This window comes from Somniosus microcephalus, unplaced genomic scaffold (assembly GCF_052327205.1).
Source record: "Somniosus microcephalus isolate GS21.2 unplaced genomic scaffold, FLI_Smic_1.0 unresolved_chr2, whole genome shotgun sequence".
In the NCBI taxonomy this organism is placed as follows: Eukaryota; Metazoa; Chordata; class Chondrichthyes; order Squaliformes; family Somniosidae; genus Somniosus; species Somniosus microcephalus.
Genome location: NW_028225180.1, coordinates 74575215 through 74594580, shown reverse-complemented (window position 1 = coordinate 74594580; position 19366 = coordinate 74575215). Strand labels below are relative to the sequence as shown.

The window sequence follows — 19366 nt, the reverse complement described above, 5'->3', positions numbered from 1 at the left end:
AGGGGCAGTACTGAGGGAGCGCCGCACTGTCACAGGGGCAGTACTGAGGGAGCGCCGCACTGTCACGGGGCAGTACTGAGGGAGCGCCGCACTGTCACGGGGCAGTACTGAGGGAGCGCCGCACTGTCGGAGGGGCAGTACTGAGGGAGCGCCGCACTGTCACGGGGCAGTACTGAGGGAGCGCCGCACTGTCGGAGGGGCAGTGCTGAGGGAGCATCGCACTGTCGGAGGGGCAGTACTGAGGGAGCGCCGCACTGTCAGAGGGGCAGTACTGAGGGAGCGCCGTACTGTTGTAGGTGCAGTACTGACGGAGCGCCGCACTGTCGGATGAGCAGTACTGAAGGAGTGCCGCAGTGTCGGAGGGGCAGTACTGAGGGAGCACCGCACTGTCGGAGGGGCAGTACTGAGGGAGCGCCGCACTGTCGGAGGGGCAGTACTGAGGGAGCGCCGTACTGTTGTAGGTGCAGTACTGACGGAGCGCCGCACTGTCGGATGAGCAGTACTGAAGGAGTGCCGCAGTGTCGGAGGGGCAGTACTGAGGGAGCACCGCACTGTCGGAGGGGCAGTACTGAGGGAGCGCCGCACTGTCGGAGGGGCAGTACTGAGGGAGCGCCGCACTATCGGAGGGGCAGTACTGAGGGAGCGCCACACTGTCAGAGGGGTAGTACTGAGGGAGCACCGCACTGTCGGAGGGGCAGAACTGAGGGAGCGCTGCACTGTCGGAGGGGCAGTAGTGAGGGAGCGCCGCACTGTCAGAAGTTGTCGGATGAGACGTTAAACCGAGGTCCCCATCTGCCCTCTCAGGCGGACGTAAAAGATCCCACGGCCACTATTGGAAGAAGAGCAGGGGGAGTTCTCCCTGGTGTCCAGGGGCCAATATTTATCCCTCCACCAACATTACTAAAAACAGATGATCCGGTCATTATCACACTGCTGTTTGTGGGATCTTGCTGTGCGCAAAATGGCTGCCGCGTTTCCTACATTACAACAGTGGCTACACTTCAAAAAAAGCACTTCATTGGCTGTAAAGCGCTTTGGGATGTCCTGAGGTGGTGAAAGGCGCTATAGAAATGCGAGTCCTTTCTTTCGTAAAACTAATTGTTATTTTTATTCTTGGCGATCCTGAGCTCACGCACAGGTCAACATCCAACTGACGCTGCCTTGGGTGGTGAACAATGAGGGGAACCTGCAGCACAAAGGAGCAGGAATCTAAAAGAGCGTGGAGAAAGTGCAGATACAAAATGAGGAAGATGGGTGTCTATTTTTTTCTGAATGATGATGCAAAATTTTTCACGCCCCGACTTTGTTTTATTCTGTCTTCTACGCTGTGACGACCTTCTGTGTCTCCATTGGTCAGTCGGCTGAATGGGGTGGGGGGGCTGGGGCGGGGGCGTGTTTGTTCATCTATAAAAGATGTGGTAACTTCCAGCAGTTCATCCAGCCTAAATAACAACAGAAAATGCTGGAAAGAATCAGCAGGCCAGGCAACATCCGTGGAGAGAGAAATAGAGTCAACGTTTCAGGTCGAAACCCTTCGTCAGAACTGAGCGAAAAGGCAGGAAATGAAACAAAAGGCAGTTTGGGGGCTGGGAAATGGGGGAGGGGATGAAAGAAGAGACATTAAGAGATATTCAAGGTGAGACGAGATGGTAATAGGACAGGTAAAGAAACAGACAATGGCTCTAGATGAAGTGTGAAATGCGTTGGGTGGTGGTGGGGGCAACGGAACGAGCATCAGTCCGCATCCAGTTTGCCTGGCTACCGAAGCCACCTGACCATCGTGTAGCCTTATACCCAAATAATGACCAGCTCAGCCTCGTGTCAGCCGTGGATCAGTTGGTATCACTCTCTCTCGCCTCTGAGTCAGAAAGGTCGTGGGTTCCATCCCCACTTCCAGAGACTTGAGCAAAAAACCCAGGCCTACGCTCCCAGTGCCAGTACTGAGGGAGCGCCGCACTGTCCGAGGGGCAGTACTGAGGGAGCGCCGCACTGTCCGAGGGGCAGTACTGAGGGAGCGCCGCACTGTCGGAGGGGCAGTACTGAGGGAGCACCGCACTGTTGGAGGGGCAGTACTGAGGGAGTGCCGCAATGTCGGAGGGGCAGTACTGAGGGAGTGCCGCACTGTCGGAGTTGCCGTCTTTCGGATGAGACGTTAAACCGAGGCCCCGTCTGCTCTCTCAGGTGGATGTAAAAGATCCCACGGCCACTATTGGAAGAAGAGCAGGGGGAGTTCTCCCCGGTGTCCTGGGGCCAATATTTATCCCTCAACCAACATCACTAAAACTAAAACTGGTCATTATCATTATTTGGGACGTCAAATAGTTTGATTCCATCGTTACTGAATCTGAATAATAAACACCCGGCACCCAGATATGAGAAAGTACCTGAGGAGATTCTGCTGTAAATTTACACTGGCTTCTGAGCAAAATAACAGAATGAAAGAAAGACTTGCATTTCTATAGCGCCTTTCACCACCTCAGGACGTCCCAAAGCGCTTTACAGTCAATGAAGTACTTTTTGAAGTGTGGTCACTGTTGTAATGTGGGAAACATGGCAGCCAATTTGCGCACAGCAAGCTCCCACAGACAACAATGTCATAATGACCAGATCATCTGTTTTTAGGTGTTGATTGAAGGATAAATATTGGCCCCAGGACACTGGGGAGAACTCCACTGCTCTTTGTCGAAATAGTGGCTGTGGGATCTTTTACATCCACCTGAGAGAGCAGATGGGGCCTCGCTTTACCATCTCATCCGAAAAACGGCATCACCGACAGTGCGGCACTCCCTCAGTACTGCCCCTCTGACAGTGCGGCGCTCCCCCAGTACTGCCCCTTTGACAGTACGGCGCTCCCTCAGTACTGCCCCTCCGACAGTGCAGCGCTCCCTTAGTACTGCCCCTTCAACAGTGCGGCGCTCCCTCAGTACTGCACCTCCGACAGTGCGGCGCTATTCAGTACTGCACCTCCGACAATGCGGCGCTCCCTCAGTACTACCCCTCCGACAGTGCGACGCTCCCTCAGTACTGCCCCTCCGCCAGTGCGGCGCTCCCTCAGTACTGCCCCTCCGACGGTGCGGCGCTCCCTCAGTACTGCCCCTCCGCCAGTGCGGCGCTCCCTCAGTACTGCCCCTCCGACGGTGCGGCGCTCCCTCAGTACTGCCCCTCCGACAGTGCGGCGCTCCCTCAGTACTGCCCCTCCGACGGTGCGGCGCTCCCTCAGTACTGCCCCTCTGACAGTGCGGCACTCCCTCCGTACTGCCCCTCCGACAGTGCGGTGCTCCCTCAGTACTGCCCCTCCGACGGTGCGGCGCTCCCTCAGTACTGCCCCTCCGACAGTGCGGCGCTCCCTCAGTACTGCCCCTCCGACAGTGCGGTGCTCCCTCAGTACTGCCCCTCCGACAGTGCGGCGCTCCCTCAGTACTGCCCCTCCGACAGTGCGACGCTCCCTCAGTACTGCCCCTCCGACGGTGCGGCGCTCCCTCAGTACTGCCCCTCCGACAGTGCGGCGCTCCCTCAGTACTGCCCCTCCGACGGTGCGGCGCTCCCTCAGTACTGCCCCTCCGACGGTGCGGCGCTCCCTCAGTACTGCCCCTCCGACAGTGCGGCGCTCCCTCAGCACTGCACTGTGAGTTTCAGCCTAGATTTTTGTGCTCAAGCCTCTGGAGTGGGACTCGAACCCACGGCCTTCTGACTCAGAGGCAAGAGTGCTGCCCACTGAGCCACCGCTGCCACCATTCCCTGACTGGGAACTGACTGCACCTTCTCCCATTCCCCCAGGAACAGCTGAGATTCCAATTTGAAAAGTTTAAAGTGATGTACAACAAGAACTAGGAAGACCGTGAAGGTAAGAGCCCCACCTACTCCACTCAGTCAGAGCCCCACGAAGCAGGGCGGCCCCAGTTTGTCACCTGACCTGTGATGAATTAACCAGTCTCGGGCAGGCAAAGACAGCACAGCCATCAGTCTCATTGAGGCTCGGGTAAGGAAATTAAATTTCACCCAGTCTTCCCAATCCCGATCCCCATCAACCAGCTTTCCCTCTCCTGTTCCCAGCACCCAGTGTTCCCACTCCATTTCCCTATTAACCAGTGTTCCCACTCCATTTCCCTATTAGCCAAGGTTCCTACTCCTGATCCCGATCACCCGGGATTCCTAAGAACATAGGAAACAGGAGCAGGAGTCGGTCAATCGGCCCCTCGAGCCTGCTCCGCCATTCAATAAGATCATGGCTGATCCAATCTTGGCCTCAATTCTGCTTTCCCGCTCTCTCCCCATACCCCTCGACTCCCTTGTAGTTCAATGCCTGTCAATCTCCGCCTTGAATATATTCAATGACTCCGCCTCCACAGCTCTCTGGGGTATAGAATTCCAAATATTCACGACCCTCTGAGAGAAGAAATTCCTCCTCATCTCCGTCTTAAATGGGCGACCCCTTATTCTGAGACTGTGCCCCCTAGTTCTAGATACCCCCACTCCTGTTCCCAGCACCCAGCGTTTCCACTCCTGACTCCTGCTAGGAAATGCATGTGTCTGAATGTCTGGTGGGACCACCACTTGGCTCTCTAGTCTTAGTCACATTGCCCGCTGACCCTCACTGCACGTGACAGAGTGCGAGGAGTGAGGTATCGGAGGGCAGCTGGAATCTAAGGAAATGTTCCCTGGCACGATCCGCTTGCCTTCGGGAGACAGAAGGCGAGACAAAAGCTGGGGAGGTGTATAACCAGATCCGACAACGCCCGTTTCAAACTCTCACCAATAGACAAATTAATTCGGCCACCCCAACCGCCCACTCTTACACATTTTTTTTCCTTGGATTTGAAGCGATTGTAGGTGAGAGGCGGTTCCACATCTTCGTGAAGAATCTGAAGAGTGCCAAAAGGATGCAGGGGCAAGACAGAGGGACTGCAGTGTACAGAATAACCAAATTCAGCGACATGTCAGGTAAAGGGAAAATGGGCAAGGTGGCAGGGGTTACCGGGGGTGGGGAGGGGTTCTCTCCCGGTGCCATGCTGGGCAAGGGGCAATGCTGAGCCATACTGACCGGGATAGGCCAATGCCTGGTCACTGGTTTGTGTTGAAAGGCCTGACCTAGGCCGTAATGGCAATGGGGTCTACAGCTGTGAAGTCAAACAACATAAGCTGTCAAGTCTTACACATGCAGAGGAGATTTACCAGAATGGTTCCGGGGATGGGGGATCTTAGCTACAAGGACAGGTTGGAGAAGCTGGATTTGTTTTCATTAGAGCAAAGGAGGTTGAGGGGTGATTTGATAGAGGTGTACGAGATTATGACGGGTTTGGACAGGCTAGACGGGGAAAGGCTGTTCCCACTAGTTGATGGTACAAGGACTAGGGGACACAGAGTTAAGGTTTTGGGCAAGAGATACAGGGGGGACGTGAGGAAAAACATTTTAACGCAGCGAGTGGTGAGGACCTGGAACTCGCTGCTGACGGAAGTGGTGGAAGCGGAGACACACTGGGGGTGAAATTGGGTATAGCCCCGCTTGGGGCGCTAGAATTGGCGGTGCGCAAAATCTATCGCCAGGCGCAACTCATCGCCACCTCGAGCGATATTGGGTTGCATCGCCCCTAAAGGTGATTGCGGCGTAAAATCAGGCGCTGCACGGGACTCCTAAGGCGCTAACCTGGCGGCGCTACTCAATATCTGGGCGGCCGGGAGCAGCGCAGGTGCTGTCAATAATCGATGACCACGAGACATGCTGGCGCCGGCCAGCTCTTAAAGGGGCGGGTCATTTAGGATCAGCAGCCACACTCATCGCCCTGTAGGCTTCAAAATCAGCACTGTGCATTCTGTGGCGTTACAAACTTTGGCCAGATGGAGAGGGTGAGGCAGAGAGCGGAGTGCTTTACCAATGGGGCATTGGATGCTTTGGTTGGTGCAGTGGAGCGCCGGCGAGCAGTGCTGTACCCTGACAATGGCAGGAGGCCTCATCAGAACGAGCACCGCAGAGCTTGGAGGGAAGTTTCGCAAATAGTCAAATCCAGCAGCGTGGTGGCCAGGACTCCTGTGCAATGCAGGAAGAAGTTCAACAATCTCACTCGGGTCGTTAGGGTGAGTGGCTTTTTGGCAATCTTCTTCATCCCTCCATCTGCACCTGACTTTATGGCCAGAGGGTGCGCGATGCCCCAATGGCCATCTGTCAGCCAGCACCCATGGCCCTTTCTGGGAACACACACACACATTCCACTCAGGGCATACTGTAAGGGTTGTTCCACCATGGGGGGCATGAGATGACCACTCAGGGCATAATGTAAGGGCTGTTCCACCATGGGGGGCATGAGATGACAACTCAGGGCATACTGTAAGGGCTGTTCCACCATGGGGGGCATGAGATGACCACTCAGGGCATACTGTAAGGGCTGTTCCACCATGGGGGGCATGAGATGACAACTCAGGGCAGCATGTTTCATCACTTCCCGTCCTTTCTCCTGCAGGCCAAGCTGGCCAGGAACCGGAGGGAGCAGCTTCGTACTGGAGGAGGCCCTCCTCAGCTGCAGACACTGATGGACCTGGAGGAAAGAGTCCACCAGATTGTTGGAGGCCGGATGAGTGGTCCTGTCACCACTGGAGCTGCCGACCCCATTGTGCACAGCGATGGTAAGGTCATCACCTTTTTGAACTGCCTCCTTCCACTTGTTCCCCCCACCAGCATGCTTTTTCACTCTGGACCCAAGTCAGTGCATTGCAGCACTCTTGCATCCTTTGCTGCCACCGTGTCCTTTCGCTAAAGCCACTCTTCAACCTCCCTGCTTTCAGATGCTGCATCACCAGCTCGGGAGCCGGGCCATCAAGCTGCCAGGGACACTGACTCCGGAGGCGATGAGCAGGAGGAAGCCGGACCATCCGTACCACCCTCAGGCGAGCCAGCCCATCTGCAGGCTGAGAATAGTGCTTCCCTGGAGGGGAGCGGGGGGGGTGGCTCTGAGGAGGAACCAGTTGCAGGAACCAGCGGGCTCCAGCAACGCAAGGGGGATAGGGAAGCTCGGGAGCCGTCTCCCCGGAGGGCGAGTCAGGCCACGATGACTGCTGCACAGAGCGCAGAAGAGGTGCGTTCCCTCGCAGAAATGAGCGCCCAGGCTCGGCTCAGGCACACTGAGCTGATGGCTGCAGTGGCAAGGATGCCTGAATCCATCAAGACACTGACAAGGAGTGTGCAAGACTTCGGGGCAGCACAGGCGAGGAGTGTACAAGACTTCGGGGCAGCACAGGAAAGGAATGCCCAGGGCTTCGGGGCAGCACAGGAAAGGAATGCCCAGGGCTTCGGGGCAGCACAGGAAAGGAATGCCCAGGGCTTCGGGGCAGCACAGGAAAGGAGTGCCCAGGGCTTCGGTACATCACTGAAAAGGACTGTCCAGGGCTTCGGTGCATCACTGGAAAGGACTGTCCAGGGCTTCGGTACATCACTGGAAAGGACTGTCCAGGGCTTCGGTGCATCACTGGAAAGGACTGTCCAGGGCTTGACCGAAGCACTGGAAAGGACTGTCCAGGGCTTCACCGAAGCACTGGCACCTGCCACGCAAGTGCTGAGTACTGCCACGCAGTCACTTGCTGGCCTCATGCAGAGGCAGATTGAGGCCACGCAAGCACTGACTGCTGCCACCCTCGATGGATCAGGCAGGATTGCCCGGGGCCCTTGCAGCACCACAGCAGGCCAGCAATCTGTGGACCAGCCGATTGGTTCGCATGCTGCGGTGCTGCCCCGTCAGAGTGCCAGTGTGTCGGCCGACCACGGAGCAGGTGTCCGCTCTCAGGATGTCAGCATTCCTGATGTCACCGCTGGCACGTCTCCACTGCAGCTGCCATCACCTGCAGGACAGACTGCTTCCACCCATGCCCAGTTGGAGCAGTCAGCATCCGGGCCCTCCAAGTCCAGAGTCCGTCCAGGCCGTCCCTCAGGGGCATCTGCGCTTTTGGACAGTCAGCAGGTGTCCCCCAGCCTTCATGCAGCCACTGGGGTCCCATTACGGAGGAACTGCAGGGAGGGAAGGGGCCGTTCTCGCAAGAGAAGTAGATCACCATCAAAGGGGAAAGAGTAGAAGGTGCTGCTGAGACGTCTAGAAATCAAGGCCGTGGATGCTGGTCTGAATGTTAGTAATGTTTTGGATAGTCTCCCGGGTGTGCGAGTCAGTTGGTCTGAATGTTAGTAATGTTTTGGATAGTCTCCTGGGTGTGCGAGTCACTTATGTGTTAGTTTGTTAGTTAAGCTTTCTGGTGCCATTGCTTTGTCATGTTGGAAGGAAGCACATTTTTCAAAATAAACAAATTATTTTATTGACATTGGCCATGTCTGCTCTTTACATTCATACTGGCCTTCATAGGCTTTGGGTTATCCGAAGAGTTGCTTTAGCGTGAGGACAGGGCAGCAGCGAGGGAGGCATGAGTGCTGCAATGCACTGTATTGGTTCGAAAGTGGCAAAGGATGCTGGTGTGAGGCACAAGTGGAAGGAGAGAGGTCAAAAAGGTGATGACCTTACCATTGCTGTCCAGAACGGGGTCGGCATCTCCAGTGGCCAATCATCCGGCCTGCAATAATCCGCTGGACTCGCTGCTCCAGATCGTTGAGGTCTTAAAGGTGAGGCCGGCCTCCCCCGGTCCGTTGCTGCTGCCTCCTGTTATGGGCCAGCTTGCCCTGCAAGAGAAAGGACAGGCTCTGAGTACAGTGTGAAGCCCTGATCTTGTCTGCACTGCCTCCCATGGTCGAATAGCCCTTACATTGTGAAGCCCTGATCTTGGCTGCACTGCCTCCCATGGTCGAATAGCCCTTACAGTGTGTAAAGTGCTGAATGTGCGTGTGAGTTTCATGAAAGGCCCATAGGTGTTGGATGAGGGCTGGCCATTGGGGCTTTCAGGACCCTTTGGCCATAAAGTGAGGTCCACATGCAGGGATGGAGAGGATACTGAAAAGGGTACTCACCCTGACGACCCGAGTGAGGTCGTTGAACTTCTTCCTGCATTGCACAGGGGTCCTAGGCACCATGCTGCTGGAGGTCACTCTGTGAGCCACCTCTCTCCAAGCTTTGCGGTAGTCGGTGGGCAGCGGCCTCCTGCCACTGTCCGGAAACAGGATAGATCGCCTGCACTCCACTGCGCCAACCAGAACCTGCAGGGCCCCCTCACTGAACCGCTGCGCTCGCTCCCTGGCCCTCTCCATGGTCCTAGGCGTTAGAATGTGGCAGCAGGTCTGTCCAGGCCGAGAATCAGGGCTCCGATGCGCAGGGTGTGGCTGCAATCCAAGATCGAACCTCCCCTTTAAGAGCTGACCGGCGCCAGCGTGTCTGCGTGCAATCGCTAACTGGCCGCACCTGCGCTGCGCCAGCCCTCGGTGGTAATGCCTCACTTCTCTGGCTTAGCGCCTTAAGACAGTCGTGCAGCGCCTGTTTTAGCGCTCCAAGCACCTCCTGGGGCGAAGCAGGTCAATTTAGCAGTAGGTGGCGATAATTTGCGCCGGGCGTTAAATTTCACGCCCGCTCAAGTATAACGCCCCAAACGTGGCGATACTGAATTTCTCTCCCTATGACTCTATGGATGGGAGTCAAATTCTTGTCTTTGTTATCACTAATGAAGATAAAAATATATATTATATATATATATGTATTCATAGATACACATTGAGAGATACAGATTCAGCCCAACCAGCCCATGTTGGTGTTTACCATCCACCAAAGCAAATCATAGAATCGTAGAAATTTACGGCACAGAAGGAGGCCATTCGGCCCCTCTTGTCCGTGCCGGCCGACAAAGAGCTCTCCAGCCTAATCCCACTTTCCAGCTCTTGGTCCGTAGCCTTGTAGGTTACGACACTTCAAGTGCGTATCCAAGTACTTTTTAAATGTGATGAGCGGTTCTGCCTCTCCCACCCTTTCAGGCAGTGAGTTCCAGACCCCCACCACCCTCTGGGTGAAGAAATTTCCCCTCAACTCCCCTCTAATCCTTCTACCAATTACTTTAAATCTCTGCCCCCTGGTTATTGACCCTCTCTGCTAAGGGAAATAGGTCCTTCCTCTCCACTCTATCTCAGCCCCTCATAATTTTATACACCTCAATTAAATCTCCCCTCAGCCTCCTCTGTTCCAAAGAAAACAACCCCAGCCTGTCCAATCTTTCCTCATAACTAAAATTCCCCAGTGCTGGCAACATCCTTGTAAATCTCCTCTGTACCCTCTCTAGTGCGATCGTCTCAATCACATTTACCCGTCCTGTTCCCACATCCCTTCATCCCTTCTCCGATCAAATCTTGAATATTGACAGTTTCTGCCTCACCCACTAACCCCGGGAGTGAATTCCACTGCCTCACATACTCTCCGAGTATGAAGAAGTTCTCCTGCCCTCAGTTCTAAATCTCTTCCATTTAATCTTGTATCTCTGGCACCGTGATTGCTTTAGGCATAAAACAGAGTTCCGGCAAAGGTAGGGGACCCACTTGAAGGAGGGTCACTTGCGACACCCCACAGTCTGAACTCTTCACCTTCAGGAGAGGAGAGTACAGATAGCGCAGTGTGAGAAGAAGATAAAATCAGACACGGCTTCCTGTACAAGAAAGATAGCCTCGCATTTCTACAGCGCCTTTCATGACCTCAGGACGTCCCAAAGCGCTTTACAGCCAATGAAGTATTTTTGAAGTGTGGTCACTGTTGTAAAGTGGGAAACGCGGCAGGCAGTTTGTACACAGCAAACTCCCACAAACAGCGATGTGATAATGACCAGATCATCAGTTTTTAGATGTTGATTGAGGGATAAATATTGGCCCCAGGACACCGGGGAGAACTCCCCTGCTCTTCTTTCAAAATAGTGGGCGTGGGATCTTTTACGCCCACCTGAGTGGGCAGACGGGGCCTCGGTTTAACATCTCATCCGAAAGACGGCATCTCCGACACTGCGGCGCTCCCTCAGTACTGCCCCTCCGACAGTGCGGCTCTCCCTCAGTACTGCCCCTCTGAGAGTGCGGCTCTCCCTCAGTACTGCCCCTCCGATAGTGCGACGCTCCCTCAGTACTGCCCCTCCGACAGTGCGGCTCTCCCTCAGTACTGCCCCTCTGACAGTGCGGCGCTCCCTCAGTACTGCCCCTCCGACAGTGCGGCGCTCCCTCGGTACTGCCCCTCCGACAGTGCAGCGCTCCCTCAGTACTGCCCCTCTGACAGTGCGGTGCTCCCTCAGTACTGCCTCTCCGACAGTGCGGCGCTCCCTCAATACTGCCCCTCCGACAGTGCGGCGATCCCTCAGTACTGCCCCTCTGACAGTGCAGCGCTCCCTCAGTACTGCCTCTCCGACAGTGCGGCGCTTCCTCAGTACTGCAACTCCGACAGTGCGGTGCTCCCTTAGTACTGCCTCTCTGACAGTGCGGCGCTCCCTCAGTACTGCCCCACCGACAGTGCGGTGCTCCCTCAGCACTGCCCCACCGACAGTGATGTGCTCCCTCAGTACTGCCTCTCCGACAGTGCGGCGCTCCCTCAGTACTGCCCCTCCGACAGTGCGGCGATCCCTCAGTACTGCCCCTCCGACAGTGCAGCGCTCCCTCAGTACTGCCTTTCCGACAGTGCGGCGCTCCCTCAGTACTGCCCCTCCGACAGTGCAGCGCTCCCTCAGTAATGCCTCTCCGACAATGCGGCGCTCCCTCAGTACTGCCCCTCCGACAGTGCGGCGCTCCCTCAGTAATGCCCCTCCAACAGTGCAGCGCTCCTTCAGTACTGCCCCTCCAACAGTGCGGCGCTCCCTCAGTACTGCCCCACTGACAGTGCGGTGCTCACTCAGTACTGCACCTCTGACAGTGCGGCACTCCCTCAGTACTGCCTCTCTGACAGTGCGGCACTCCCTCAGTACTGCCCCTCCGACAATGCGGCGCTCCCTCAGTACTGCCTCTCCGACAGTGCGGCGCTCCCTCAGTACTGCCCCTCCGACAATGCGGCGCTCCCTCAGTACTGCCTCTCCGACAGTGCGGCGCTCCCTCAGTACTGCCCCTCCGACAGTGCGGCGCTCCCTCAGTACTGCCTCGCCGACAGTGCGGCGCTCCCTCAGTACTGCACTGGGAGTGTCGGCCTGGATTATGGGGCTCAAGTCTCTGGAGTGGAGCTTGAATCCACAACCTTCTCAGTCAAAGGCGAGAGAGATACCCACTGTGCCACAGCAGCAAGGGGCTGAGTGTGGGACAGTTGTAAATTGTATCGAAGCCATCAAGAGCAGGTGCAAGTCCCCGCTGAAGCAAGTGCTAATAGCATTCAATTCTCCAGTGTAACCTTCAGTACAACGTGGCAGACAAAAGGGATGGGAAAAAGAACCTTAGGAGCTGGCATGATTCTGTCGGCGAGTGACAGAGCGTTCCACTTCCCAACTCATTGTTAGATACCTGCTGAAGATGACTCGGACATGAGGGGCTCTCAAGGAAGTATACCACTTTCCACCCTCTGTAAACTTGAGGTCATCCGAAACTCTGCTGCCCCGTGTCCTAATTCGCACCGAGTCCTGTTCACCCGTTGCCCCCTGTGCTCGCCGACCTACACTGGCTCCCAGTCCGGCAACGCCTCGATTTAAAAATTCTCATCCTTGTTTTCAAATCCCTCCATGGCCCTCGCCCCCCTCCCTATCCCAAGGACGCCCCACAACCCTCCGAGATCTCTGTGCTCCTCTGTTATGTTCATAAATAAATAGATGTTTTCATTATGAACAGCTAGCTTGAGCTAGTCATTTATTCAGCCATGTGGACTAGTGTACAGGCATCCATCTTGACTACTGCCTTGTGGGTAGCCCCCTACTAAGCATACAGCTCCACCTAGTGTACCATTCTAGAATGACATGTTACTGATCATTACATCCTCCAATTCTCTTGCGCACACCCCCATTTTAATCGCTCCACCATTCAGCTGCCTGGGCCCCAAGCTCTGGAATTCCCTCCCTAAACCTCTCCGCCTCTCTCTCCTCCTTTAAGATGCTCCTTAAAACCGACCTCTTTGACCAAGCTTTTGGTCGCCTGTCCTAATATCTCCCATGTGGCTCAGTGTCAAATTTTTCTTTGATAATTGCTCCGGTGAAATGCCTTGGGACGTTTTACTACGTTAAAGGCGCTGTATAAATGCAGGGTGCTGTTGTTGGCGCTCCACATTGCCATCCCCACAGGTCAATTGCAGTATAGCTGCAAGGAGATGCAGCCATGCTTCACGCCCAGCTGGCCATCAATGTCCCCACAGCTGACCCCAGCCCTAAGCTGCACGGTAGCCGCAGGAGCCCCTTGCAGTAGATGGCGCAGCTCAGCGTCTGCACAGGCCCTGAAGGGACAGTCGCCCGTGGTCCTTGCCAGGTAGCAGGAACGAGGCCAGCAGAAACGGTTGGTGGCGTCTTCCCTTCAATGCCGGGTCAAGCACGAAGAACCATCCAGCCGCTCGCAGCCGGCAGTGACGCAATCTTTTTTTTTTATTCGTTCGTGGGATGTGGGCATCGCTGGCAAGGCCCAGCATTTATTGCCCATCCCTATACAGGGCCCTGGTGAGACCACACCTGGAGTACTGTGTACAATTTTGGTCTCCTTACCTAAGGAAGGATATACTTGTTGACATGAATCAGTTATTCATGAAAGAAAGACTTATGAAATGATACTGAGCGGCCTACGGGTGACGCTGTCCAGGGAGAGTATAAATACTCGGGCACGGGCCCAGCTTGCGCAGGACATTCTTAACAGGAACTAGTGAAGGACACAACTAGACCTCCATGTTGTAAAATAGTTGATTAAAGCTTTGTTTAACGCTTAGACCAAGTGCCTCGTAGTTTTCTTACATCACTTGCCATAGAGGGAGTGCAACGAAGGTTCACCAGACTGGTTCCTGGGATGGCGGGACTGTCGTATGAGAAGAGATTGAGTAAACTAGGCCTGTATTCTCTTGAATTCAGAAGAATGAGAGGGGATCTCATTGAAGCATACAAAATTATTACAGGGCTTGATAGTGTGGATGCTGGGAGAATGTTTCCCTTGGCTGGGGAGCCTAGAACCAGGGGCCACAGCCTCAGGATAAAGGGTAGGCCATTCAGGACTGAGATGAGAAGAAATTTCTTCACACAGAGGGTGGTGAATCTTTGGAATTCCCTACCCCAGAGGGCTGTGGAGGCTCAATCATTGGGTTGTTGAGATACCGCGGCAAACGTGGGAGTCGAGACCAGAGTTGGTGAAACACAACTGCTTTAATCTACATCATGGCAAAAAGAGAGCTTGAAAAGCCCGCGCAACCACTTAAATACTCCCCAGACAGGAAGTGCTCCCGGCAGCCTGTCCCTGTGGGAAACAAGTTGCCGGAGGAAAGGGCCCCCGGCTGGGGGCGGCTGCTGCCGGCAGTGCGCCTGCGTAAACTGTCTGTGCCGCCGTGAGCGGATTATGTCCAATGGTGGCGTGTCGCCACAGAGCTCCCCCCAGAATCCGCTTAGGAGGAGTGGACGAGTCGTGACGGTGGTCTAATGGTTCTGCCAGAGCGGCTCTGAGTGGTCGCTGGTCTAGTTGGTGGGGCCGGGCGGTTCGCCGCCGGCTGTGCTGGCTTGCTGGCGGGACGGCCTCTAGTTGGAGGTCAGGCCACGGGGACCTGTTCCCCTGGTTCTGTGTGTGCTGGTTTGAGCCGGTCGATGGAGACTGTTTCGACCCTGTTGCCGAGTCGCAGCTTGAAGACCTTGTCCCCGGTTTGTAGTACCTCGTACGGCCCGTCGTACGGGGGTCGCAGGGGTCCGCGGTGCACGTCGTGTCGCACGAAGACGAAGCGTGCCTGCTGTAAGTTTGGCGGGACGTGAGGTGCGAGTTCGCCGTGTCGGTTGACCGGAAGTGGGGCGAACTGTTGAGCGGAAGAGAAAGAGTTGAGCCGCTGCTGTTCGGCCGACCAAGGCGTGGTAGCCTCCGGGGGGAATTTGCCTGGTACGCGCAGCGGTTGTCCGTAAACTAACTCCGCTGCTGAGGACTGGAGGTCTTCCTTGACCGCGGTGCGTAGGCCTAGTAGCACCCACAGTAGGCGGTCAGTCCAGGTACTGTCCTGCAGGCCGGCGCGGAGTGAGGCCTTGAGTGACCTGTGGAAGCGTTCACAAAGCCCGTTGGCCTGCGGGTGGTACACCGTGGTTCGGTGGAGCGTCACCCCGAGGTTGCATGCTGTGGCCGTCCAGAGTTCGGAGGTGAACTGGGCGCCTCTGTCGGAGGTTATGTCGGCCGGTACGCCGAACCTCGCGACCCAGGTGTTAACGAACGCCCTGGCGATGTCGGCTGTGGTGGTGGAGGTCAGCAGCACTGCCTCAGGCCAGCGTGTGTAGCGGTCGACCATCGTGAGGAGATAAGTTTGGCCTTGCAATGGCGGCAGAGGACCGACGATGTCGACGTGTACATGGTCGAAGCGGCGGCTGGGTACCTCGAAGTCTCCCAGGGGTGCTTTTGTGTGCAGCTGTACCTTAGCCCGTTGGCAGGCGAGGCAGGAGGTGGCCCAAGTCCGAACATCTTTGCTGAGGCCGTGCCAGACGAAGCGCTGGGAGAGGAGTTTGACGGATGCGCGGGAACCCGGATGGGAGAGCCCGTGGAGCACGTCGAAGATGCGGCGGCGCCAGGTTGCAGGGACGACCGGCCTGGGTTGGCCGAGTGAGACGTCGCAAGTGACTGCCGTGGCTTCGGGCCCGTGCACGACCTTGGCTAGGCGTAGCCCTGGCAGGCTGGTAGCCGCCGAGAGGAGGTCTGGGTCCGTGAGCTGGGCCGCTGTTAGTTGCGCGTAGTCGACCGCGAGGTGATTCGTGCAGATGGCGGGACGGGAAAGGCAGTCGGCGACAACGTTGTCTCTACCGGAGACGTGCTGGATGTCCGTGGTAAACTCGGACACAGCCGCGAGCTGGCGTTGCTGCCTAGCGGACCAGGGTTCGGTGTGCTTGGCCATCGCGTATGTGAGCGGCTTGTGGTCCACGTACGCAGTAAAGGGACGGCCCTCCAGGAGGAACCTGAAATGGCGGACCGACAGGTGGAGCGCGAGGAGCTCGCGGTCGAAAGCAGAGTATTTGACCTCCGGGGGGCGCAGTTGGCGGCTGTAGAAGGCAAGTGGCTGCCACGCGCCATTAACCCACTGCTCGGACACAGCTCCGACCGCGTGGTCGGAGGCGTCGGTGGTGAGCGCGACCCGGGCATCGGCCCTCAGGTGCGCGAGCAGGGTGGCGTCGGCGAGCGCGTTTTTGGTGGCGTCGAAGGCGGCTGACGTGTCAGTGGTCCAGGCTACGGCCATCTTGCCGGATTTACCTCGGAGGGAGCCGTATAGGGGCTTCATGAGGGCTGCTGCTCTGGGGATGAACCTGTTGTAGAAGTTCACCATCCCGAGGAACTCCTGGAGGCCCTTGATGGTTTTGGGGCGGGGGAATTGCTGGACGGCCTGCACCTTGTTGGGCAGGGGGATGGCCCCAGCAGGGGTGATTTGGTGGCCGAGAAAATCGATCTCGGCTAGGCCGAATTGGCACTTCGCCGGGCTGAGGATGAGCCCGTGTTGGGCTAGGCGCCCGAACAGGATGCGAAGGTGTTCGAGGTGTTCCTGTTGGGAGGAGCTGGCCACGAGAATGTCGTCTAGATAGACGAATAGGAAGTTCAGGTCCCGGAGGACTGAGTCCATAAGGCGCTGGAAAGCCTGGGCTGCATTCTTGAGGCCGAAGGGCATTCTCAGGAACTCGAACAGGCCGAATGGGGTGATGACGGCCGTTTTGGGGATGTCCGCGGGGTGTATGGGGACTTGGTGGTAACCGCGCACCAGATCGACCTTGGAAAAGACGGTTCGTCCGGCCAGTCGGGCCGAGAAGTCCTGGATGTGCGGCACCGGGTATCGGTCGGGGGTGGTGGCGTCGTTGAGGCGGCGGTAGTCCCCGCAGGGGCGCCAGCCTCCGCCGGGCTTGGGGGCGATGTGGAGGGGCGAGGCCCAAGGGCTGCTGGAGCGGCGGATGATGCTGAGTTGCTCCATGGTGGTGAACTCGGCCCGCGCGATTTCCAGCTTGGCCGGGTTGAGTCTGCGGGCATGGGCAGAGACCGGGGGGCCGGTGGTGGGGATATAGTGCTCCACACCGTGTTTGGCGGCTTTGGCCGAAAAGGTCGGGTTGGTGAGGGCGGGAAACTCGGCTAGAAGTGCCGAGTAGTCGTCCGTGGCTCTGGCAAGGCAGTAGGTCGTCAGGCTGGCCGAACGGGCCGGGGTGAATGCGCCAGGGATGGGGGCCATAGTGTTGATGTCGACGAGGCGGTGCCTCGGAATGTCGACAAGGAGGCCGTGGGCGCGTAGGAAGTCGGCGCCGAGGAGTGGGCAGGGGACCTTGGCTGTGAGGAACTCCCAGCGGTAGCGGCGGCCTGCGAGGTCGAGCGTGACCATGCGGGTGCCGTATGTGCAGATGTCAGAGCCATTGGCTGCGGCCAGCGTGATACCCCGTGCGCCGCGTTGGATTTCGAGGGCGGAGGCGGGGGTGATGCTGTGCTGGGCTCCTGTGTCGCACAGGAATCGGCGGTTGGTGCTGTCGTCGGTGACATACAGTAGGGGCCCCTTTTGCCCCGCGGCCATCGTGGGGGCCGGTGTGGGGGGGGGTTTGAAAGTGCACGGTGGCGTGCAGCGTTGGGCCCTAGTGCCAAAACGGGTGTGGTAGTAGCAGTGACCTGGAGTGGAAGGATGGTCGGGCCTAGTGGGCCGGGGAGACCGCGTGGTCGTTGCCGTGAGTTCGGGCGCGACGTCGCGGGCAGTCTGCGCGGAGAGCAGCCGGTCGGCCTTTTCGGCTATCTCATTCAGGTCCGTGGAGCCAGACTCCACAATGAGCGGGTGGATGCTGGCGGGGAGCTGCCGAATGAAAAGCGTGCGAAAGAGGGCGCCGGGGTTTTTGTCATCCGAGAGGGACAGCATGTGGGAAAGCAGATCCGACGGTGAAGCGTCACCAAGGCCTGGGCGGTCGAGGAGTTGGCAGTTGCGCTGGTAAGAGGGCGCCTGAAATTTTTTAAGAAGCGCGGCCTTCAGATGTTCGTACTTGCCTTCCACTGGTGGATCCTGCAGCGCTGCCCAAACCTTGGGAACTGTGGCGTAGGTGAGTGAGGCGACGAGGTAGTCGTACTTCGTGGCGTCGACTGTAATGCTTCTCAGCCGGAATCTGGACTCGACTTGAACGAACCAGGCCTCGGCCAGGTTCTCCCAAAAGTCCAGTAGTTTAACCGTGACTGCGTTTGTATCCGCCATGCTAGCTTAGGATTCGTCCTGAGCGTCGGGGTCACCAGTGTTGAGATACCGCGGCAAACGTGGGAGCCGAGACCAGAGTTGGTGAAACACAACTGCTTTAATCTACATCATGGCAAAGAGAGAGCTTGAAAAGCCCTCGCAACCACTTAAATACTCCCCAGACAGGAAATGCTCCCGGCAGCCTGTCCCTGTGGGAAACAAGTTGCCGGGGGAAAGGGCCCCCGGCTGGGGGTGGCTGCTGCCGGCAGTGCGCCTGCGTAAACTGTCCGTGCCGCCGTGAGCGGATTATGTCCAATGGTGGCGCGTCGCCACAGGGTATATTCAAAACAGAAGTCGATAGATTTCTGACTAGTAAGGGCATCAAGGGATATGGCGATAGGGCCGGTGAATGGAGTTGAGGCAGAAGATCAGCCATGATCTCATTGAATGGTGCAGCAGGCTCGAAGGGCCGACTCCTGCTCCTATTTCTTATGTTCTTAGTTGGCCCTTGAGAAGGTGGTGGTGAGCCGCCTTCTTGAACCGCTGCAGTCCGTGTGGTGAAGGTGCTGTTAGGGAGGGAGTTCCAGGATTGTGATCCAGCGACGATGAAGGATCGGCTGATATATTTCCAAGTCAGGATAGTGTGTGGCTTGGAGGGGAACTTGGGAGGTGCTGGTGCTCCCGTGTACCTGCTGCCCTTGTCCTTCTAGGTGGAAGAGGTCGCGGGTTTGGGAGGTGCTGCCGAAGAAGCCTTGGCATCTTGTAGATGGTACACACTGCAGCCACGGTGCGCCAGTGGTGGAGGGAGTGAATGTTTAAGGTGGGGGATGGGGTGCCGATCAAGCGGGCTGCTTTGTCCTGGATGGTGTCGAGCTTCTTGAGTGTTGTTGGAGCTGCACTCACCCAGGTAAGTGGAAAGCATTCCATCACACTCCTGACTTGTGCCTTGTAGATGCCGGAGTCTCACTTGTCCAGATTCCCTTTGTGAAGTTGAGTCTCCACCAGCCCAAAGCGAGATAATTTCTCTTCCCTCTGCAAGTGTCCGGGAGAGGGCATGGAGCCCCTCTTGGGCAGCCTGACCTGTCTGGCATCCTTCTCATCGGAACAGGACAGCTCAAGTAGTTTCCATTGGGAGACCCATTGGTGTCTCTCTTTCTCTGTCTCTCTCCCTCACTCTTTATCAGTCACCC

The 19366-nt window shown here is 56.8% G+C and overlaps 1 pseudogene; it reads left to right on the top strand.

Moving 5' to 3' along the window:
• The first annotated feature begins 1686 nt into the window (after positions 1-1686).
• LOC147092829 (cathepsin F-like) overlaps positions 1687-19366 on the top strand; it is a 43286-nt pseudogene continuing 25606 nt past the window's right edge.